Source organism: Cervus canadensis, chromosome 10 (assembly GCF_019320065.1).
Source record: "Cervus canadensis isolate Bull #8, Minnesota chromosome 10, ASM1932006v1, whole genome shotgun sequence".
In the NCBI taxonomy this organism is placed as follows: domain Eukaryota; kingdom Metazoa; phylum Chordata; class Mammalia; order Artiodactyla; family Cervidae; genus Cervus; species Cervus canadensis.
This window is the reverse complement of record NC_057395.1, coordinates 66911530-66937478: the sequence shown is the minus strand read 5'-3', so window position 1 is coordinate 66937478 and position 25949 is coordinate 66911530.

The window sequence follows — 25949 nt, the reverse complement described above, 5'->3', positions numbered from 1 at the left end:
TCAAGCCTCAAAAGCCCTTGGCACAGTCTAGCAAGATGGTTCTCAAGCTTTGGCATATGCCAGAATCGCCTGTAGGGCTTGCGAAAATACAGATTTCTGGGTCTGACTCCCAGAAATAATAATAATAAAATGATGAGGGTTTCTGATTTATTAAGTTTAGGATGGGCCCTGACATTTTGCACTTCTAACTGGCCACAGGTGACGCTGATGCTGCTGGTCATTACCTTCTGCAATGATGATGAAGACGACAATGATGGTTATGATCAGGACTTCAGCTTTACATCAGTGATATAGTAATATGTCAATTTGTTTTCCATAACTTGAAAAAACATTTTGGTATCCCTCATGTGATAGCCTGCAGCTATTCATGAAACCATCTAATGTACTAAATAGTTCAAATAGGTTAGATTTTACATTTGGTACAAAGTTCTTAGAGCAAGAATTATCCCATAAATGGATCAGGCAGAACCCACACAGGCTATTGGTGGAGAGGATCTATGTACCAGGAGTAGAGAGAAGAGATTTTGGCTGAGAGAGGAGCAGAACCACGCAGAGAGTAAGAACTAGATCCTCCTTGGTTTTACAGGATTTTCTCTGCAAAATGGTAAAACTGAATTAAATTATCGCCAACATTCAGCCCACTTCTGCAGAGCAGAGATTCTGTAATGAATTCTAATCTAAAGCAGTCTGAGAACACAGCAGTCCTGCCCCCAGGAAGCCACTTGCTGTTCAGAGCCCTTGGCCCAAGCCCCAGGAGGCCTTCCATCCAAAATCAGCATCACTCAACAGTGGGAGCTCCTTTGGGACCTGAAGAAGCTCATTGCTTGTTGCCATGAGAGATGAGCCATTTCCTGCCCTGAAAGTCTGTGAAAGTAGACAGCTGGCCCATATTTCCCACTTATCTGAGACTGAAATGGGGAGCTTGAGTTCAGCAGATTGGGTTTATTTATTTACCTATTTATTTTTGTGGAAATTATTTTATAAAACTCACACCTAAACTGAAGGAAAGAGAAAGGCCTCAAGTCTTATTCTTCCATCCTCCCCACCCACCTTGGGCTGCATCCTAGTCGTGTGACTATCATGATACCAGACCCCAGAGAAGCTCTGGCCCCCATGGCTTGATTCTTCCTGGATACTAGAAGTCTCCATGTGTACTTGGGCTGGTAGATAGTTCTGCTTTCTTTTTTTTTTTTTTCCTTTCTTTTTGATTGTCTATTCTTGGGACATAAACAACAGAGAAGCCCTATCCACTCCCTGAAGGAGAAGCCTTCTGTAATTCATTTGTAAGTATCTGGCATGGGAGCTAACATGGTTGCTGTGTTGTACAAATATTTGTCAAATAAATTAAAGAATGAATGACCATCCATCTTAGGAAGTCATATGTGTTGAATTTTCTACTAATCTTCCCAAAGTCCAAATATAACTTACAATGAACACTTATTATATGCCTGAAACTATTCTAAGTACTCTAAATGATACTTCATTTCATACTCAAAATAGCCCTATAAAGTCGAGCATTCTAATCATCACCCCATTATACAGACAGGTAAATAAAAGTCAAGATTGCATGGTAGCAGGAGAGAGATTTGAGTCTAGGCAGTCTGCCCCCTGGGCGAGCACTTTGGGTAGCTCTCTGGCCTCCATCCAAATACACCCGGGCCATCAGGCCACTAGTACTGGATACTTTCTGGTCCCCACCTTCATGACTTCTTGCATGCTCCATGCATCTGCCTTCTGTCACCTCATCTACCTGCACAGAGAAACACACCATAAAAAGAGCGAGGCAGAAGCATGGAGGACCTGGCTGCAGAGTTGAGGTCTCAGGGACAATGGGAGGGAGAAGGGGCAATGACAACCCTTCCATTGTCATCCTAGAGACGGCCACCATCATACATCCTCAGAGAGGGTCTCCTTAGTAGCAAGCTTCTGCCTTCACTTGTCTTCCCTGCAAAGAAGCCTCCAGGGAAAAGGCTCAGTTTCAGCCTTATTTAGCAGCTCTCTGACTACGCCTTCCAAGTTTCAGTTGGCTTATGCATCCAATGAGGAGCTTGAATTAACCCATTCAGACAGGCCTGGAACTGGCAGAACCCCAGTCAGATAAACAAGGTTACAGATACACAGGCTCATGTTTTCACAGCAATATGACCCTTTCCTTTATTGAACAGCACTTCCTTGGCCATATCACCTTACTATAGGTCAGGTGATTGATTAAAATGAAACAAGTTCAGTTCCCAACATGGTGGTTTAGTCGCTAAGTCATGTCCGACTCTTGGAACCCCATGGACTATATGTTCTGGCAGGCTCCTCTGTCCATGGGATTCTCTGGGCAAGAATACTGGAGTGGGTTGCCATTTCCTTTTCCAGTTCCCAACATACCCAATGTGTTAGTTGCTCAGCCATGTCCAACTCTTTGCAACCCCATAGACTGTAGCCCACCAGGATCCTCTGTCCATGAGATTCTCCAGACAAGAATACTGGAGTGGGTTGCATATTAAATCTGAAACCGGGGCAAAAGATGGTCATGATTCTCAGATCCAGCAGGTATTTTTCAAAATCTATGGTGTCTGAGTTTCTAGGAGAATTCGAGTTCCCTCAGTAGCAGGTCAAGACTCTCTATGCTGCTTTGATCAGCTTTTGCCTATGGCTCCCCTTTTGCACCCAGTTCCAAGGCCATGAGTCACTTCATCCCACAGCAAAGCCCTGAAGGGCCACCTCCTTGGTGGTGGTCCACAGCACCAAGTCAGGGCCACTGATGTCCCAGAGTGGTTTTCACTGACAATGTCCATTAAAAGAGTTCACCACTGGGTCAGAACACAGCAAGATGTGCAGATCAAGCAGCCAAGGCCATTTCCTCCTATCCATTAGTTAAGTTCCTCACATATGAATGAGTCCCATTCTGAGAGCAAGTTTTTTAAGTCCAGTCCCTGCGTCTACCTGGGATGAATTTCCCTGAGGGGCTGTATACTTGGAAGTTCTCTCAATAGATATGCAGGTTTCCAGTTAAACACTGTATGTTAATCTGTCTTCCTCAAAAACCTGGATACTCAAGGCAATAATTGTAACCAATGTCTAGACATGGGATAAGATCAGTTTTCATGTTATTTCCCTTCCCGGGGCACAGACAAAATTGCAATTAGCTATCCCAAAGTCAAGTTACCTATGATTTAGCTAACAGTATCTAATTCCAAAGATACTCCCAATTCAGTTTAAAGAAATTCACTGTCCAGTTAGCTGTCAAGTCGGGGTGTCTCCATAAATAAGTGTCTGGTGAATTTATTTCTCCTTTGAGCTAAATCAGTGGTTTTTAGCCATTCTTGTATATTACAATCATTGGAGAAGCTTTTTTAAAAAAATCCTACTTCCTAGCCCCAGTCACAGAGAATTTTATTCTAGGATGGAGCACTCACATTGTCAAGATTCCCAACTGATTCCAGGGTACAGCTTGGACTGAGATCCACTATCTAATTGAAACTGATTTTGCTGTCTGGTAATCTACCACCATCCCTCCACCTGAAAAGAATACATTACTCTCATATCTATAAACAAGCTTTATGTATATGCTTCCCAGGAGCATGAAAAATTGAATATTCCAATTTCAGGGTCTTCAGAAAATCTTAGAGACACTAATGAAATACCCAGTTTGTTCACTGGGTTTTGCTGGGGGCAAGGAGATCCAACCAATCCATCCTAAAGGAGATCAGTCCTGGTTGTTCATTGGAAGGACTGATTTGGTAGCTGAAACTCTGATACTTTGGCCACCTGATGCACAGAGCTGACTCACTTGAAAAGACCCTGATGCTGGGAAAGGTTGAGGGCAGGTGGAGAAGGGGACAACAGAGGATGAGATGGTTGGATGGCATCACTGACTCAATGGACATAAGTTTGGGGGCACTCCGTGAGTTGGTGATGGACAGGGAGGCCTGGCATGCTGCAGACCATGGGGTCGCAAAGAGTCAGACACGACTGAGTGACAAAACTGAACTGAACTGGGGGCCTTCTTGGATTAGGGCAGCACATCCCATCCTTCATCCATCATGTAGCAGCCCTGGTACAGATCTTCATTTCTGACACTCCCAGAGTCAGACCTAGGCCAGGAAATGCTGAGCATTTGTGTAATTAATAGGAAACAAATTTCTGTCTTTGTCATTCAGTAAATCAAAAATGCCTTTTCCATCCACTTTCTTCCTGGGCAGGAGGAGACACCTGGAGATAAATAAGACATGTAGGTGGGGACTGGATGAAGAAAGGCTGCATGTTCAATTTCATTCTGAGGGCAAGGAAATGGCACTGATGGGTTTTCACTGGGGTGGGGATGTGACAAGATCAAATTTTTAATTTTACAAAGATCACCTGGCTATAGAGTAGAGACTGGAAAAGATGAGGGAAGACAGCTGGGATTGAGGGGCAGATAGATGGTTATTGAAGCCATTTTAGCTAGGGATTCAAGATCTTGAACTATGGAAGCTGCTGCCTAGAACAAGAGCTTGGGAGAAAATATTTAAGCAAAAGTGGTGGGATTTGAAGATGAATGTGTATTGAGGGCCGAGGAAGAGGTGCGTCTTCAACTTTCTGGCTGGAGCAACTGCGTGAATAGCAATGAAGTCCATCAGTTTGGAGAACACAGGGGCGGGTGTGGGTGGGGAGTTGGAAGAGCAGCTTTCTGAGTGAAACGCTGAGTTCCAGTGTGGACTTCCTGAGAGATAAGTGCTGAGGGACATTTGCAGTAGGACATTGAACCTATTTCAAATTCTCAGCACACAATCGTCTCACTCACTCGAAACCTTGGCTTCTGCTAGCTTGGCAAATTTACTTTTTTTATAACCAAGGATATAGAACTGGTTCTAAGTCTAAAGAAATATTGGAAAATGTTTCAAAAAGTAAAAAAAAAAAAAAAAGGTGCCACCTCACATCCATTAGAATGGCTACTATCAAAAAAAAAAAAGAAGAAGAAGAAAAGAACAGGTGTTAGCAAGGATATGAAGGGATTAGAACCCTGGTGCACCCTGTTGATGGGAATGGAATGTGGTGCAGCTGCTGTGAAAAACAGCGTGGCAGTTCCTCAAAAATTCAAACATACATTTTCTATATGATCCTGCAACCCCTCTTCTAGATATGTACTCAAAAGTACTGGAATCAATGACTCAGGGAGACATGTTAGGTCTATATTCATAGCAACATTATTCACTATAGCTAAGAGGTGGAAGCAACCCATTTGTCAATGAATGGATGGATAAATAAAAAATGTGGTATGTGCACACAGTGGAATAGTATTCTGCTTTGTAAAGGAAGAACATTCTGACACATGCTGCAGGAACTATGAGGACATTATGCTAAGTGAAATAAGCCAGTCACCAAAGAACAGAGACTGTATGATTCCATTTATATGAGGTTCTCTGAGTAGTCAAATTACAGGGACAGAAAAGTGAATGGTGGTTTCCAGGGACTGTGGAGAAGAGAATTAGGGGAATTATTGTTTCATGGGTACAGAGTTTTAGTTTTGCAAGATGAAAAGAGGTCTGGGGATGGACGGTCCTGATGGTGGCACAGCAATGTGACTGTACTTGATGCCACTGAACTGCAAGCCAAAAAACAGTCAAGGTGGCAAATTTTACATTATGTGCATTTTAACACCATTTTTGAAAAGTGTAGAAATATATTGTTTTTGTTAATAATCTATGTTTTGCTATTCTTAAGTCTCTCCAGCCAGATCACTAGGCTGCACCAATAGCTGCCTAAACTTTCCCTGATGATGGAGACCCAGCTAATGGCTGACTTCACCACCCTCTCCTAACTTGTTAGAAATGGAAGGAATAATTGATATATTCAGACTGACCAATGGCTTACCCCAGGCTCAAAGCCAGGTTGAACGGCAGCCTTCCATTTCTGCAGAAATGATAGAACTCACCTTCCACTGAGAAAGCTGAACTTTTCAGGTTTGAGAATCAAAGATCCAAGTGTCACCTCTCATCAGAGACTGAGCATCTGAGATCCCAGTCTGGTCCACACTGCAGAAATGGGGCAGGGTAGAACTATTTACAATGAGGGTGGTCACACATAAAGAAGGGCTGCTAGAGGAGACACTGGCATTCTGCGAAGGGACTCTCAAGATGGGACCCTCTTAGCTGATATGGATACTGGTTCAACCAGAACAGGTGTCCCCTTATTTAAGGGTAATTGCAATTATTACTTTTCCCTTAAGAAATATTGGTAAGACGTCAGCTCACTTAGTCAGAAGAGGAAAACCAAATAATATCTGAACTCTGCAGATTTAAAAAAAAAAAAAGAAGACAAAGAAGAAGACTCAAGAGACTTCCCTTGGTCCAGTGGCTGAGACTCCATGCTCCCAATGCAGGGGGCCTGGGTTCAATCCTTGATCAGGGAACTAGATCCCACATACTGCAACTAAGAATTGGCATGCTATACCAAAGATCATAGATCCTGCATGTCACAACTAAACAAGTAAATATTTTTATTTATTTATTTTTCACAACCAAATAAATAATTTTTTAAAAGAAGACTCAAGCTTTGGAGTTCACAAGTGTGTGCATGTGCACACATGCATATATGTGTGACTACACTTGTCTACACATATACACACATATGTCTAAAGCACAGGAAAGAGGCTTGGGAGCCAGAAGAAGAAATGGCATAGGGAGGGTGAATCACTTGGGGATGTGTGTTGAGTAAGAAGATCGAGAACAAAACTCTAAGGAACTCTAACATATGAGAGGAGAAGTGGAACAGGCATGCACATAGCATTGTGAGGAGAGACAAAGGAGCGGGGTAAACAAGGGACCATGGTGTTGTATTCATAGATGCAGGCTTCCATGAAAATGTACACCTGGCTGAAACAACAGAAGTTTATATTGTCTCACAGTTCCAGAAACTGGAAATCTGAACTCAGGGTGTCAGCACGCTCCTTCTGAAGGCTATGAGAAAAGGATCTATCCTATGACTTTCCCCTGGCATCTGGTGATTTGCTGGCAATCTTTGGCATTCCTTGACTTATAGACACACCACCCTATCTCTTCCTTTATCTTCGCATGGCATTCTCGCTGTGTGTGTGTATCTGTCTGTAAATTTCTGCTTTTCATATGGGCATGACTTGTACTGGAAGAAGGGGTGCATTTTCTTACATCATTTCGTCTGCAACAACCCCATTTGAAATAAGGTACCATTCTGAGGCACTGGAGGTTAGGACTTCATATATAAATTTGAAAAAGACAAACCTCAACCATCAACAGAGGTTGTGGAAATCATCTGGGCTGAGCTTTTCTAGGACAGAGTATTTAACTGTTTCAGTGCTGCTGAGAAGTCATCCAAGATAAAGAAGGAAAGATCGTGTCATGAATCAGAGCTCCTTCTCATCCTGCCCTGCCTCCTCCTTTAGCTTGTTGAATTTCAAATCTTAAAATTTAGTAAAATACCAGGTGAAGAGCATTTTCCACAAGAACTCATCTGGTTTCTGGGCTCCAGTCCTCACCAAGATGTTCCCCTTAAACCAACTTTTTTGATATGATTCACACCACAATACCCGTTTGTTGAGCTACTAGTTCAGTTCAGTTCAGTTCAGTCACTCAGTCATGTCCAACTCTTTGCAACCCCATGGACTGCAGCACACCAGGCTTTCTTGTCCATCACCAACTCCCGGAGCTTACTCAAACTCACGTCCATTGAGTTGGTGATGCCATCCAATCATCTCATCCTCTGTCATCCCCTTCTCCTCCCACCTTCAATCTTTCCCAGCATCAGGGTCTTTTCCAATGAGTCAGTTCTTCACATCAGGTGGCCAAAGTATTGGAGTTTCAGCTTCAGCATCAGTCCTTCCAATGAATATCCAGGACTGGTTTCCTTTAGGATTGACTGCTTGGTTCTCTCTGCAGTCCAAGGGACTCTCAAGAGTCTTCTCCAGCATCACAGTTTAAAAGCATTAATTCTTTGGCACTCAGCTTTCTTTATAGTCCAACTCGCACATCCACAAATGACTACTGGAAAAACCATAACTTTGACCAGACGGACCTTTGTTGGCAAAGTTATGTCTTTGCTTTTTAATATGCTGTCTAGGTTGGTCATAACTTTTCTTCCAAGGAGTAAGCGTCTTTTAATTTCATGGCTGCAGTCACTATCTGCAGTGATTTTAGAGCCCCTCCAAAATTAAGTCTCTCACTGTTTCCATTGTTTCCCCATCAACTAGCCATGAAGTGATGGGACCGGATGCATTGATCTTCGTTTTCTGAATATTGAGTTTTAAGCCACCTTTTTCACTCTCTTCTTTCACTTTCATCAAGAGGATCTTTAGTTCTTTGCTTTCTGCCATAAGGGTGGTGTCATCTGCATATCTGAGGTTATTGGTATTTCTCCCAGGAATCTTGATTCCAGCTTGTGCTTCCTCCAGCCCAGCGTTTCTCATGATGTACTCTGCATATAAGTTAAATAAGCAGGGTGACAATATACAGCCTTGACAACTTCTTTCCCAATTTGGAATCAGTCCGTCGTTCCATGTCCCGTTCTAACTGTTGCATCTTGACCTGCATACAGATTTCTCAGGAGGCAGGTCAGGTGGTCTGGTATTCCCATCTCTTAAAGAATTTTCCACAGTTTGTTGTGATCCACACAGTCAAAAGCTATGATGTAGTCAATAAAGCAGAAGTAGATGTTTTTCTGGAACTCTCTTTTTTATTTTATGATCCAGCAGAAGTTGGAAATGTGATCTCTGGTTTCTCTGCCTTTTCTAAATCCAGCTTGAACATCTGAAAGTTCTCAGTTCATGTATTGTTGAAGTTTCTCAGAGAATTTTGAGCATTACTTTGATTGCATGTAAAACGAGTGCAATGTGTGGTAATTTGAACACTCTTTGGCATTACCTTTCTTTGGGATTGGAATAAAAACTGACCTTTTTCAGTCCTGTGGCCACTGCTGAGTTTTCCAAATTTGCTGACATACTGAGTGTAGCACATTAACAGCGTCATCTTTTAGGATTTGAAATAGCTCAGCTGGAATTCTATCACCTCCACTAGCTTTGGTCATAGTGATGCTTCCTAAGGCCCACTTGACTTCAGACTCCAGGGTATCTGGCTCTAGGTGAGTGATCACACCATCACAGTTATCTGGGTCATTAAGATGTTTTTTGTGTAGTTCTTCTGTGTATTCTTGCCACCTTTTCTTAATGTCTTCTGCTTCTGTTAGGTCCATACCATTTCTGTCCTTTATTGAGTCCATCTTTTCATGAAACGTTCCCTTGGTATCTCTAATTTTCTTGAGGAGATCTCTAGTCTTCCCCATTCTATTGTTTTCTACTATTTCTTGCATTGATCACTGAGGAAGGCTTTCTTACCTCTCCTTGCTATTCTTTGGAACTCTGCATTCAAATGGGTATATCTTTCCTTTTCTCCTTTGCCTTTTGTTTCTCTTTTCTCAGCTATTTGTAAAGCCTCCTCAGACAGCCATTTTGCCTTTTTGCTTTTCTTTTTCTTGGGAATGGTCTTGATTACTGCTTCCTGTACAATGTCATGAACCTCCATCCATAGTTCTTCAGGCACTCTGTCTATCAGATCTAATCCCTTGAATCTATTTGTCACTTCCACTGTATAATCCTAAGGGATTTGATTTAGGTCATCCCTGAATGGCCTAGTGGTTTTCCCTACTTTCTTCAATTTAAGTCTGAATTTGGCAATAAAGAGTTCATGACCTGAGCCACAGTCAGCTCCTAGTCTTGTTTTTGCTGACTGTATAGAGCTTCTCCATCTTTGACTGCAAAGAATATAATCAATCTGATTTTGATATTTCCCATCTGGTGATGTCCATGTGAAGAGTCTTCCCTTGTGTTGTTGGAAGAGGGTGTTTGTTATGACCAGTGCGTTCTCTTTGTAAAACTCTGTTAGCCTTTGACCTGCTTCATTTTGTACTCCAAGGCCAAATTTGCTTGTTACTCCAGATATCTCTTGACTTCCTGCTTTTGCATTTTAGCCTCCTCTAATGAAAAGGACATCTTTTTTGAGTGTTAGATCTTGAAGGTCTTGTAGGTCTTCATAGAACCATTCAACTTCAACTTCTTGAGCATTACTGGTCAGGGCATAGACTTGGATTACTGCAATATTTAATGGTTTGCCTTGGAAATGGATAGAGATCATTCTGTCGTTTTTGAGATTTCATCCAAGTACTGAATTTCAGACTCTTCTGTTGACTATGATGACTACTCCATTTCTTCTAATGGATTCTTGCCCATGGTAGTAGATATAATGGTCATCTGAGTTAAATTACCCATTCCAGTCCATTTTAGTTCACTGATTCCTAAAATGTCAATGTTCACTTTTCCCATCTCCTGTTTGAGTTTCTAGTGGAAGGATTCAAATAATCTGCCCTATTTTCAAGGAAGGCTTTCCTCTGTTTACCCCCAAATCACAAACCAATGTACCAACAAAACTTCAGGCTGCCCTCCCTTTTACCAATATCTTGGGCACAAAGGCCATCCAGAATGGCTGTTCCACTATTGATCATTGTTCCACTTTGTCATCTTACAGAGAAATTCATCAGGAATAATGGAAAGCTGTTTGTAGCTTTTATTCACCATACATTGGCCTTTGACTGTGAACAGGAATCTGCTATGGGTTAACCTCATAAACTCCCTATATGGACTTTCAGTAATTGAAGCTTATCCAAAACTTGCATTTTAATACCATGGTAAGATCAGCGGGTCTCCAGTAGACCAGAAAGTCATAATGAGCTGCATGAAAGAGTTTGTGCCATGATTCCCATCATACATGGCTGGGAGTTGTTCTAGGATAGCATGTTCCCTTGCCTGATGACTAGAAATGAACGGTCATCCTGTATACTAAGTGGTTGTCATCATCACCAGATATGTATTGCCTATCTATGCTTGCACTCATTTATTGCAAGCCTAATATATGTTAGCCCTATAGTGGGCACTGGGGATGCTATAGTTTAAAACAAGTTAGACTCAGTGCCTCCCTGAGTGCATTTCCTGGGTTGGGATGAAAACAAGCAAATAATCAGCCAGTGAAAATAGAGTATAAGGAGTACTTTTGCTAGTATCTACACAAGGGTACCAGAAGAGCATCTCAGTGAACATCACCACTGCCTACACAGCTGGTCCAGCCAAAAATCTGGGAGGCTTCTTGTTCTCTTTCTCCTTTTCTTCTACCAGCACCTTACGCACCACTGAATCCTGTCAATCTGGCTCCTATTTCTCAAAAACTGAGTGTTTTCTAGATTCTACTGCTTCAATTCAAATAATGTTCTATGAATATCAATTCTACCATTTTTGACTTCTGATATGAGCTGAATAGTTTGCACATTAGTTTGATGATTTATTCCCTCATTCAACATAACACTGTTGAGCACATACTATGTATTTGGACACCAGAGATGCAAAACCAAAGAAGGCAAATCAGACAGACCTCAGAGATTGCATGTCCATTTTCAGACCACCATAATAAAGTAAATATCCTAATAAAGCAAGTCACACATTTTTGGGGTTTTCCAGTGCATATAAAAGTTATGTTTATACTATACTGTGGTCTATTGAGTGTGAAACAGCATTATGCTTAAAAAATTAACATGCATACATTCATTAAAAATAGTTTATTGCTAACAATGCTAACCATCAACAGAGCCTTCTGCAAGTTATAATTTTTTGAAATAGTAACATTACAGATCCCTGATCACAGATCACCATAACAAAATAGTAATAATGAAAAATTTTGAAATATTGTGAGAATTGCCAAAACGTGACACAGAAACACCAAGTGAGCAAAAGCTGTTGGAAACATGGAGCTAATAGATTTGCTCAATGCAGGATTACCGCCAACCTTAATTTGCTAAAAATGCAATATCTGTGGAGTATAATGAAGCAAAATGCAATAAAATATTCATACATGGTCCCTGGCCACATAAGTCCATATAAAATCCCCAATGGACCATGATGCCATCACATTGAAATTTAAACTGGAAAGCTAGTTTAAGTAAATTTGCTTCTTCTGCAACTCTGAGCATAGAACCCTGGGCCTCCCAGGCTCTGTCGCATGCTCCTTAAACTTTTCAGAATGGCTTTGGTTGTTCTCTATTTCTATTCTTTATGTTCCTGCCCCACTTGGATTTATACCCTTTAACATCATTTATTCTGCTAACTGACTTCAACCTTTGAGGATCCAAAGAATTAATGTCAAAATCTGAAGGGCAGAACTCTACTCAATCTGGTTCATAAGGTGGCCACTCTGGCTTTCCTGGTGACAAATGCGACATATGATAGAAAGAAGAGGGTGCCTCAACTAAGGACTCATAGCACTGAGAAGAAATAAAATATGTCACCAGATTAAGGATGGCAAACACCTGACTTGTTTACAGCCACTCCTGTCCCCATGTCAAACATAACTAAGTGATCACAGATCTCTTTTCTTCCTGACCACATGCTTGACTTTAGGTTCTTCCTTAACATAGTGTTAAAGCAGCCACTGCCAATCAATCAGGCTTGGGACCTGATATAAAATTTGTCATATCTGCATTAGAACCTATGATCAGTGAATAGGAATCTTCATGAAACAGGGGCAAAAGGCTAAGGCAAAGCTGTATGAAAAAAATGAAGCCAGGATGGAAGCTAAAGCCTCATGGTCTTTACTCTTTGCAACCTCCTCTCCCAAACTGAACATGATTACCAAAGGGTGTTTCTTCTTGCCCTGCTTGAAGAACTGGCTTATCCTGGACCAATCTCTTTCCCAGGGGTAGGTATTGTGGGGGTGGTGGTTCTCTACTAGTCAACCTGGGACAAAGAAGCATAGCCCTTGAGGAAAGACTTCATTGGAGGCTCCATGGAATAGAAGAAGGGCATTGCCCAATAGAGAGACATGGGGTAGGCTAGATAGCCAGTGCCCACTCTAGTGTCACTAGAAGGTGAAAGAAGAAGGAACCATTGCCTGGTTGGAGCCCTGAGAAGAGGCTTCATGGAGGCTGGGATGTTTGAAATCAGGGCATATAGAAAGGTGCTGCTTCCCAGCTTAGAGATGGGACGGAGTGTAAAAGGCTGACACAGACTAAGCGATATACATGGAGACACTGCACTGTCATCGATTCTCCACATTTACAGCCCCGGCCTGGCCCATCTATAATTGCATCCTTTGCCTAGGACTGAGCCAGCTCGGGTGACGGTAGTAATCACACGTGGGCAATTTTACTAAAGATCACACTCAGTTCATTTGTATGATTAGGGAATTAGCAATTGCTTTAGTTGATCTCAAAGATTATTCAAAACACAACAGACTCTCAGAATGAGATTGGAATAAAAGTGGTTTTCAGATATGAATTAAAGTTCCACTGAATATTGCCTAAAATAATGCAGGGAACAGATTTACAGTAATAGGTCATTCATTCCCTCTAGGGTTTCAATACCTTCTTTGCTTGAGGTTCTCTCTCTCTCTCTCTCTCTCTCACACACACACACACACACACACACACACATTCTCTTTGCCCTTTGAACTGGAACAGTGATCCGTTCCCTGTGATTAAATTAGTGTAAGTAATAAGATATCATAGATTTGATTGATTTCCCTGGCAATGGTTATTAACCAGCCCAATTCAGAGCCAAGCAGGACCATTATTCTAAACATTGATTTCTGAAAAGGCATGCAGGGGAAGGAAATTCTCAGCTACAGAGATATTCCATAAGGAATTATCTGATAGGATGATATATAGTGAGGATTCTCAGACATGGCAATGAACCCCCTAGAATCCTCAAATACCATGATATACAGATGTCGGAGTCCACAGGGAGACTAAGCAATGCTGTGAATACACTTTACCAATGTTTTCAGGGAATCCTTCTTAGATGCACCATAAAATGTAAGCACCGAGAACTCTATTGTATGCCAATCATTGTATTTAATCCAACAAATATATACTTTGTAACTTCTGTGATCTATATTTGCTGCAGGCTTAGCAGACAAGAAGGAAACATGGCCTCAAGGAGCTCACAGGGAACCTGCTGTGTTTCTTGAGGAAGCTTAGTACAGCCTTTCATTCATAAAGGATGGCTACTAGGGATGTGGCTATAGGAAGAGAGGGTCCTCCTTCGCGAATAGGTTTCCATCTTTTAACAGAGTCATCCATCAGATAGAAGACTTTCACAGAAATATGGGGGCATCTTTTTGACCACAGAAGAGATGCACAGAACTGTAAATCATGGCATAAATTTTTCTGAGCTCTGGAGAAAAACAAATCTGTTAAATAAACGGAAATTCTTCCTCCCGTTCTCCAAACTCCTTTGGCTTCTCCTGTCCACCAAGCAGGAAAGAGGGGAATTTGGAAATGCATCCACGTGGCTCCTTTCAAGGGTGTCCACATCATATCCAATAGCCAAAGGAAAACTGGGTACTTCAACCCAAATCCACATTTTGAGATGCATTTGAGTTTAATACGCATTTTTACCTTCTGTGCTAAGGACAACAAGCTCATAGAGTGTAGTATATGCAACCACAGGCTCTGAAATCAGATTTTCTTGGTTTGAATCCTGGCTCTAACACTTTACAGGACATATTAATTAACCTTATCAGTTCTTATTTTCTCCATTAACCCAGTATAGGGTTAATGATAGCAATTACTTTCTAGGTTTGTCGCAAAAGCAAGGGAGCTGATACTTGCACGTAACCTGCTTATCCAGGTGTCTGGCCCCTGGTGATAATCAAAAACTGATACAATGGATCTTGACCATTTGTCCTAAAGCTGAGAAGATGTGGCCTAACCCCTTACAAAGTGATACACGAATCACAGTGTCCTTCCTCTTTTGTTCCTTCTAACTCCAGAGGTACAACCAGAACCAATGAAAGAATGTATGTGGAAACAAGTTTTACCTTATCCTTAGAAAGTACATTCAAATCATCAGACCTATGCCATATTTCAGTGGTCTGCACTGGGGGCATCATGAGTTCCCTGTAATCAGAAGTGTTCAAAGGATTGAAGATCCACTGTACTTTCAGGTATTTCTGTCCTGTGTTTACGACTGAATTGGATCTGATGACCAACGGAGTCTGTCCTAATTTATTTGGCTCTGATGCAATGACATAGTTTATAAATGCTTTGCTCTATCCCCCAATGGAATGATGTTGAAGGAAGAAAAGGAACAGAAGTGAGAGCATGGGAGGACTGTAGTTATACCCGGGGCGTCCCTGGTAGCTCAACTGGTAAACAATTTGCCTGCAATTGAGGAGACCCCAGTTTGATTCCTGGGTTGGGAAGTTGCCCTGGAGAAGGGATAGGCTACCCACTCCATTATTCTTGAGCTTCCCTGGTGGATCAGATGGTAAAGAATCTGCCTGCAACACAGGAGACCTGGGTTTGACCCCTGGGTTGGGAAGATTCCCTGGAGGAGGGCATGGCAACCCACTCCAGTATTCTTGCCTGGAGCATCTCCATGGACAGAGGAGCCTGGTGGGCTACAGCCCATGGGGTTGCAGACAGTCAGACACAACTGAGTGACTAAGTACAGCAGAGCACAACAGATAGCTCTATCTGCTTTACCTCTTACCCGCAGCACCCAGCACCGCCAGCAAACCAGCAAAGAGGAAGCATTCAGTAACTCTTAATTAAGTCAAAAATAAAGAGAGCGCAAATAGAATTAGTGGGTATTGATGTTTCAAGTTTTTCAGCATGCAAAGCTCTTGAGTTTCCTGGAAACAAAATCCACAGACAGTTTTGCTGGACCCGTTCCTTTTCTGTTTGTTATAGCCACACATACCCCTCACCCCACATCCCATGCTTTAGAATTGTAAATGAGATGCATCACAGTTTTAAAAATGTGTGTGTGTGTGTGCGCGCGTGTGAAGGTTGGTGTGCCTGCGGGACTTTTCCACGTCCCGTATTTGTCTGACTGCCATTGATTTTTTTGCCTAATTGTTATTCACTATGCTAATTTCCTCCACAAATCTCACATTCTATTGATCAAAAAGTAATAAACTCTCCAACAAACAAAACAAGCATTATTGCAATGTTGGGAAAACATCAGTTAATATCAATACCATATTTACAATTATCTTTAATTCAAATTTTACCCATGATGCAGTGCATAAGCAGCTCTGGAGACCCACAGGCTAAAGGAACACGTGAAAAATCCTATTTGCTTTTTTTCTGACAGAGCAAGAGGAGGCACGCACAACCAAGAAACACCTGAAGATGCCCAGTCAGGAACTGGTGGCTCAAATATATGTCATCATCTCAACAGAGAAATTCATCACCTGCTCTGTTTCTCCTCTTTCTGTTTCTCTCTTCAATTTAAGGCACTGTGTTAATCATCAGGGAAAGTGCAAAGGTGAGCACAGACATCTTTTACTGTGCTCCGAAATTAACGTTTCCTTGAAAAGAAAAAAAAAAAGTAATTATTTAGTAGGAGCATTGTTGATTTGACTTGCTCATTGTTAAGTCACTAGGCTGTAATTGTTTTGTCTTCTCGACATTCTCTCCTCTGCGCTGCCAACAACATCTTCCTTCTTTTGGAGAACTGGTACTCCTCCACTGATCGCAGGAGAGCTGCCAATCATAGTGCTCCACCTTCTTGGCAGTGTTTCATTGGCCCAGGGGTGGGCACCCAACCCAAACATACCCAGTCAGCATATCCCTGAAGCTTTCAAACTGAAACTGAGAATAATAAAGATATAAGCTGAGAGGCATGAGAACTACCAAGGGCAGTGATTTCAGCCTGATGGGAGAAGCCAATCTGAAAGGATAAAGCTGACAGGCTGAAAGAAGCATAGAAGAGAGACGCAGAACAGGAGTCTGGCTGACATTCACGATGATGCTCGTTCCTACTGACCCTAGGCCTACTTGAGGAATTGTTTGCATGGGCTGATAGCTGAAGTTCAGTTTCTGTGACTTTCCACCAGAAGAGCCTTGTTGAATACAAGCCTATCACAAGGTAAGAAAAATCAAGGCAGATGACCCAACAAGACTGAGACAGAGAATCCAGTACAGAAGGCTATTTCTAAGACATGGGCATCAGAGATTAGGAGGAGGGAACAAGACTTGATGACAGACCTACCCGCACACATGTCAACCTGGTGGTATTTAAACTGCAACTTCTTCTTTCAGATGAGGACTGGGACAGTAAAAGGAGATCACAACCTTAGGAGCTGCATTGAGCCTGAGTCTAGTACAGATTTTTTCCGTATCATCCACCAGTCTCTGGGGCATTTGAAGAAAAAGTCTTCAGTATCACACTTGATGTTTGGATTATCTGATATAGTACAAGGAGATGTCTGTTAATTGTTCTGTTTTGCTTGGAATGAAACAATCATGGAGGCTTTTCCCAAGGTGCTGCAGTGTCTCATGGGATGCTGTCTCTGCATTCACTTTTACATAGAAGCCAAACTAAGTCCTCCAGAATTGAGTCAATGTGGAGTCTTCTGCAGGAAACTATTATAGTAATACACAGGCCCTGCTGGGCTAGAGCAAGAATGGGTTTTTGGGAGATCCTAGATTTGGGTCTAAACTGCACTTTTCAATCATTCTATATGTGTCACCTTGGGAAAGTTATGAAACCTTTCTAAGCTTCAGCTTTAGGAGGGAGATATCTTGCCTGTGGAACAGACATTCGCTAAATAACAGATAGTGCTGGCTGAAGCACTGTGGGCAAGAAAGGTAAACCTATAGATGCAATATATACTATTCCAATGAGGATGAACCCTTGTCTCTTCTATGATGAAAGAGGCTCAATACCGTTATTGATTCTGGATGGTATGGTATGTGTTATGATCAGTAGATCACATGGTCATGGGAACACTCTTGCACCAGGTGGTCTTTTGGAATCTGTCAAAATTGTGTCATAACAAGGGTTCAGTGTTCATTTCTGCTGCTGATTTGTTGGGCATTCAGACATAGCATGAGCAAGATAAGACCTAGTAAGTGGAAGCCCATTTGTAGTTTCTTTCTCTATAACTATGATTCAGATGGTAAAGATGGTATAACTATTCAGATGGTGTAACTATGATTCAGATGGTCTCTTTGCCTGCAATGCAAAGAGACCAGGATTCGATCCCTGGTTCGGGAAGATCCCATAGAAGAGAATGGCAACCTACTCTAGTATTCTTGCCTGGGAAATCCCGTGGACAGAGGAACCTGGCAGTCCACAGTCCATGGGGTCGAAAAGAGTCCGACATGACTGAGCAACTAACACTGTAATCAAATATAAAATATTAAATAAAACTTAGGGAACAATGGACAAGGTATATGACAGAAAAATAGTTAATATTCTTAATCAATAAAGAAATTATACAAAGCAATTTTAAAATGAACATTCAAATAGAAAACATGGAAAAAGACCACAAACAGGCAATTCACAAATACATACACTAGGGCAACACACAAAGGAAAAAGTGCTCCATCTCAGTAATAGGCAAAGAAATGCAAATTTAAACATCAGCATACCTTTTTGTGCCCTCAAGTAGTCAAAAAGTAAAAAGACCAATATTATCCACCATTGTTGAGGATACAGGGAAATGTGCATTCCTAAATTATTCTTTCTGAAGCACAATTTACCTATATATGAATCAAAATTACATGTTCATCCATCTAACTCCAGCCACCAATCTTCTAGGACTTCATTCTAAGGAAATGATCGGGCAATTGTGCAAAGGTATAGGTACATGGATGTTCACATACAGGTTGTTTTATAACAGCTTTATTGGATAAAAACTGGATATTTACATGTAAGCCTGGAAAATAAATTATTTTGTTGAAACACATCATGCAACTTTTCAAATAAATGCAATAGAGCCATGTATGCTGACAGGGAGATGTATTAAAACTGAACCATGAACTGATAGTAGTAATTACCAAATTCTGCTTATGTAACAGTATGTGTGGACACAGACAAAGGAAAAATCTGGAAGGCTTTATGCCAAAATATTAACAGTACTTACTGCTGTTAGATGTGATTATTTTTACATATTCACAATTAAGTTTTTACAATTATGCCTTGTTTTTAGTTCTCTTTCAATTGTACTTCGTTGTCTTAAACTTAACTTGAGTTCTAGCACCAAAAAAAATTTTAACTGTTTTGATTATTGACTGCAGGTACAGTGTTGTACAGTACACCCATAGAGCCTATTAATCTTGCATAACTTAAATTTGATGTTTGTTGATTAAGAACTTTGCATTTCCCCTTCTCTTCAACCCCTGGCAACCACAAATCCACTCTTTGATTTGACTGGTTTAGATGCCTCATGTAAGTGGAATCATGCAATATTTATCCCTCTAACTGGCTTATTTCACTTAGCACAATGTTCTTAAGATTTACCCATGCTGCCTCATATTGCACCATTTTCCTCCTCTTTAAGACTGAGTAGTATTCCATCATACGTATCAACTATATTTTCTTTATCCATTCACCTCTCAAAGGACATTAAGTTGTTTCCACACCTTGGCTATTATGTGTGAATAGTTTGACAATGATTATAAGAGCACTACTATCCTTTCAAGATCTTAATTTCAAGTCTTTTGGATAACTATCCAGAAGTGGGTTTGCTATATCATGCTGTACTGTCCTTAGTCACTCAGTCATGTCCAACTCTTTGTAATCCCATGGACTGTAGTCCGACAGGCTCCTCTGTCCATGGGGATTCCTCAGGCAAGAATACTGGAGTGGATTTCCATGCCCTCCTCCAGGGGATCTTCCCAACCGAAGGATTGAACCCAGGTCTCCTGAATTGCACGCAGATACTTTGGTGTCTGAGCACCAGGGAAGACCAAGAACACTGGAATAAGTAGCCTATCCCTTCTCCAGGGGCTCTTCCCAACCCACTAATTGAACCAGGGTCTCCTGCTTTGCAGGCAAATTCTTTACCAGCTGAGGCTACCAGGGAAGCCCTGTTGTATCATATGATAGTCCTATTTTTAATTTTTGAGGGACCACCATACTGTTGTCCATAGCAGCTGCACCATTTTGCATCTCCACCAAGAGTGTGCAAAGATTTCTCTATATCTTCACCAGCACTTCCTGTCTTTTGTTTTATTTTCAAAATGTACAGTTCAGTGGCATAAGTACATTCACATTGTAGTGTAACCATCACCACCATCCAGTTCCAGAAAAATGTCTCCAAAACATAATGTTTGGGGTTTTTTTCAATAACTATTTTTTATTGAGGCATGGTTAATTTACAGGGTTGTATTAGTTTATGGTGTACAGCAAAATAATTGATATAGATGTAGATAAAGATACTCTTTTCCAGAATTTGTTTTTCCTTCAAAGGTTATTGCAAGACATTGAACAGATAAACAACCACTTACTATATAGCACAGGGAACTCTATTTGATGTCTTGTAATTATCTATAATGGAAAAATCATTTGAAAAAGAATATCTGTATCTACATCTATATCTAAATCATTTGGCTGTATACCATAAACTAGTACAACATTGTAAATTAACCATTCTTCAAATTTAAAAAAGTAGTTATTTAAAAAAAGACCCAAACATTGGGTTTTGGTGAAAGTTTTCAATTGAGATGGATTGTGGTAATGGTGGCATATAGTACTGTGTACATATTGAAGAAGGAAATGGCAACCCACTCCAGTATCCCATGAGCAGAGGAGCCTGGGGGTCTTCAGTGCATGGGGTTGCAAAGACAAGCCTTAGTGACTGAACAGCAGCTAAATTCCCAAACTCCTAGTTCGTCTTCCCTCACTCCACCCACTAGCCCTTCTAACAACCATAATTTTGTTTTCTATGTTCATGTATACCATTTTTTAGATTCTTTTGTTTTCTGATTATCATCATCTTGACAGGTGTGAGGTGATATCTTACTGTGGTCTAGATTTACATTTCCCTAATGATTAGTGACACTGAGCATTTTGTCATAAACCTGTTGGCCATTTGTATGTCTTCTTTGCAGAAATGGCTGGTCAGGTCCTCACTTTAGTACAAACAGCAAAAACAAACAAACAGGACTACATCAAATGCACAGCAAAGGAAACAGAGTAAAAGGTAACCAACAGAATGGGAGGAAATACTTGCAAACCATATATCTGATAAGGGGTTAATTTCTAAAATATATAAGAAACTCCCAGAATTATGCCTCATTTTTATAATAAGAAAAAAATCAATAAAGATATTTTCGTCTTTAACAGAGGATAAAATTAAGAGAAATCATGTTTGAGATTAATGAATTCAGAGGAAAAAGAAAGCCTGAGAACACAATGGCAAAGAAGGGCTGTTGCTGTGGAGAAAATAAAAAGAGAAGTGGTGGGGGGTTGGGTCTTAAAGATGACCCCAACTTAAACATTCAACAGCAAGCAACAGACCTTTCACCTACAAAAAAAACAAAAAAAACCCTTAACAAGTTCCCCTAAAGAAATCCTACGTGGGAAAATATCTAGCGGTCACACAGCTTTAAAGAAACACATCTAGAACCAGCACACATGTACCACACACACAAATAGTGTCCTTCAGAGGTTCCTCCTTAGAAACAAACGTTGATCCCTTATTGGCACAGTGATTTCACAGGCGCAAACGATTTCATACAGCAAGCTTGCCAAAGTAGTCCAAACTCAAAACAGAGATCTATGAAAACTTCCAAAATGTTAATGATGGGAAAGAATAATCTGTTTAATGCATGATCTTTTAAACAGATAGATAGACAAACAGGTAGATCGATAGATAATAGATAGGTAGATAGATAAATGGGAAGATAGATACCCTTTGATCACATCTATTCCTTTATGTTTCTTCATGCACAGTTCTTTTGTGGCAGAGGCATTTTTCAAAAACACAGACCCTCTTCTGTTTAATTAATAATCCCCCCAGAGATAAATCACGCCAGCGGCACCCTCTCTAAGCAACCCTGTGGCAATGACCTAGTTTAAGAGCCTTTCATGTTTAGCTTGGGTTTACTATGTATTTTGAAAATTACTGCTCAATAGCTATTTTGGGAGATCAGCACTTTCCTTAGTAAGCTTAGCAATGAAGACTCATTTTTCCACACAGGAAGAAAGAACCATAGAATAACAAAACTGAATTGATAACAAAGAGGGACTCTTTACATCCCTAGGAAACTAATAATAATAAGGTTAACATTTATGAAGCATTTTACAGCCACTGCCTTATTTGATTCTCATAGAAATCCTATATATTAGATGGTATTATTGCCCCCTGTTTAACTGGTGGGGAACCCGAGGCACAGAGAAGTTCAACAACTTTCCCCCAAATCACACAGCCAGCAAGTGGGAAAGATAGAATTCAGAATAAGGGAGTCCGGTTTCAAAGCCCACACTCACTATCATGCTACGCATGCCATTCTAACGGGTATAAAATTGATATTCATGTACTGACAGGGACATGCCAGACATCGGAAAAGTATGATCACACTTAGCTCTCACAATGACACTGAGTTGGCATAATCCCTATTCCTAGAGAAGTGAATTGAAACACAGCAAAGAATTTGGTGAGCTCTCTTTTATTTTTAATTATTGTGATGTGCTGTGTGCTGTGCATATTCACGCAGTCGTGTCTGACTCTTTGCAACCCCATGGACTGCAGCCCACCAGGCTCCTCTGTCCATGGAATTCTCCAGACAAGAATACTGGAGTGGGTTGCCATGCCGTTCTCCAGGGGATTTTCCCGACCCAGGGATCGAACCCAGGTCTTCCTCATTGCAGGCGGATTCTTCACCGTCTGAGCCACCAGGGAAGCTCCTAAATTATTGTGGTAACAACCCTGAACATGAGATCAATCCTCTTCACAGACATTTACATGTACAGTACAATATTGTTAAATACAGGCACGTCTTTAGACCTTACTCATCTTGCATAAGGACTTCCCAAGTGGTGCAGCAGTAAAGAATACTTTTGCCTATACAGGAAATGTAGGAGATGTGGGTTCGATCCCTGGGTCGGGAAGATCCCCAAGAAGGGGGAAATTGCAATATTCCTGTCTGGAGAATCACATTGACAGAGGAGCCTGGCAGGCTGCAATCCATGGGATTGCAAAGAGTCAGACAGAACTGAAAGACTGAGCACACACACATGTATCTTGCATAAGTGAAACTTCATACCCATGAAACCCCAACTTCCTATATTTCCCTCCCCAGCTCCAGACAACCACCATTCTACCTTCTGTTTGTACATGTTTGGCTTTTTATTTTAACTTTCTGGGCATGCTGAACGGCATGTGGGATCTTAGTTCCTCAACCAGGGATCAAACCCATGTCCCCTGCATTGGAAGTGAAGAGTCTTATTAACCACTGGACTGCCAGGGAAGTCCCATATTTGGCTACTTTATATGCCTCATAGAAGTGGAATGATGCAGTATTGTCCTTCTGCTGCTGGCTTTTCATTTAACATGATGTCGCCTCGATTCATCCATGTTTTCACATATCATTGGATTTTCCTCATTTTATGGCTGAATGGTATTCCATGATATGTTCAGACCACACACATGCGGCAGCTGAAAGATCAGGCAGGTCCAGAATCAAGAAGAAAGGCTGAGAGGGAGAGTGAGTGCAAGACACAGGATGACCAAGTCTAAATGGTCTCTATGGAAAGATGGGGATCAGGGTGGACTAAAATGAAGTTACTAAGGGGAAGTAGATATTGACACCACATTTGCCTTCTTCTTATTGACTCTGGTCTTGGCCCCAATCCAGGTTATAAACTAAGAAGTCTCTGGCTTCATCCATCCTATTAATTAAATCAAACCTTTATCTTCTCTTAGAACGACACAATTTCCTGGATGGTGCACTAAATCCCAGTGAATATCCTCTCTGGGGAAGAAAGGACCCCATTCTTGCAGAGCGACCTTCCACCACATCCTATATGTTTCCTGCTGCACACAGCTACCTCCGCCCTGGTCCAGGAATTCTGGAATAAAATGGACACAAACCTAACTTCCTTTTTGCTACAGAACTGAGTTGAAATATTGGCTTGAGTTTGAGAAGACTAAAATAAATGTGATGAATGCTATTTGAAAAATCTAATATGTCATTGTGTATTGCATTTGTTTGCCCTAAATCCATTTTCTACTAGGTTATTATTAATTAGCATTTGTTTAGCATCAACTAGGTACTCAAAGCCAGGCTAGAAATCTAAGAGAATAATCCTGCCCAGGATGGGCCCCAAGTAGGATTTCTTTAAACAGCTCACCACCTACACTTAACCCCCAGAGGAATTGCACATACTCCAAAGAAATGTTCTGACAATACATTTTCAGGAAAACAACTCAAAAAGAATCACTTTCTACCAGTGGGACTTTGCAAGCATTCACCATATGGGACAGGCAGAGTCTTGAGCCAAATAAAAATTTTAAAGGGAAAAAAGAGTGAGATTTCATACAAAATAACTGAAACTGTATGAGACTCAAAAGTCTCCTGGAAGTTGTAAATAACTGAAAATAGGAAGTGAGAAATTACTTTTCAATTATTTTATGGCAAGAACACTTAATAGAGATGTGAATAAATCTGATAACTTCATACAAATATGATGGACATATCTAGATAAAGAGAAGCATCTCTCTGAACCACATGATAAAAAAAAATAATGCCTGGATGGACTTCTGCCAAATTTGGAATATACCTATGGGGATTATCTGTGGTGTATTATCTCAATTTGAATTCCCCTAAGAGCAGACCCAAAGGATGGGGTGGGAGTTGATTGTTCGGGAAGACAGGCAGCACAGTGAGAAAGTGGGGAAGGGAGGAAAGCAGGTAGAAGGATGTGATAATGTCAGTTACCACTATAGGTGCTGGGACTCAGTCTCATTGGGGACCCACCAGAAAGAAGTGTTGTCCCCACTGAGGGGGCGAATCTGGGGTATTTTTCTACCAACTCCTGTACATCACTAGTTACAGAGTTCCCAGAGGAGCATCTAAACACCTTAGGCTGTTCTGTGTGTGGTCAGATGTCTTTGGGCAGGAAGACACAGGTGCATAGGAAGCTGTGTCTGTTTTACTCTTTCATTATATACGTGCTCAACATCGAAGACACATGTTGCACTGAGTATGCATACTGTATATTATATATAGGCTAAATATATAATGTGTATTCTTAATCTATTATATATAGACTCAAACACTGAACTTCCCAGGTGGTGCCAGTGGTAAAGAACCCATCTGCCAATGCAGGAGGCAAAACAGAGGTGGGTTCGACCCCTGGGTTGGGAAGATCCCCTGGAGGAGGCAATGGCAACCCACTCCAGTTTTCTTGCCTGGAGAATCCTCATGGACAGAGGGGCCTGGTGGGCTACTGTCCTTGGGTCTCAAAGAGTCGGGCACGACCAGAGCAACTTAGAACAGCTCACACAGACTCAAACACACTCAGCTTCCTGCAGGTATTCTAGAGTACTCATGTAGAGCACGCATGTACTACATATAGAACACACATGTTTTAAGTATATATTCTACAGACTATAGGTCATATCGAGAAGAGGCTTCACCCTTGAGCAGAACCTGGCCTGGGTCCCGCAGGCAGACACAGTCACAGCAGCAGTGACCCAGGCATCCTTGGGTGGACAGCCTGCGACCCGCAACAGAGAAGCATGTGGCTGCTCTGCCCACAGCCTGGCCAAGTCCTTTCGGCCATGACCCGGGGAGCAGCTGTTGGCTCCCAGGTCCAGGTGTGAAACTAAGATGAAAGAGACATGGAGACTGGTGGATACTTTGCGGCTGATGCTTCTGAGCAGATGGCTGCAGCCCCTGACCCAAGTGTTCAACTTAATTCCACTTTATTAAATTCTTCTAATCATATACTCTGCTTTAGTACCATTTCTGCCTTTTAACCCCAGCACCAAAACTAAAGCATATGTTTAAGTTTCTAAAAATACATATATATAATATAATGTATATATATATGTATGTATATAATGTATATAATATTATATCAAGTAGTGTTAGTGGTAAAGAACCTGGCCACCAATGCAGAAGATATGAGACATAGGTTTGATCCCTGGGTCGCAAAGATTCCCTGG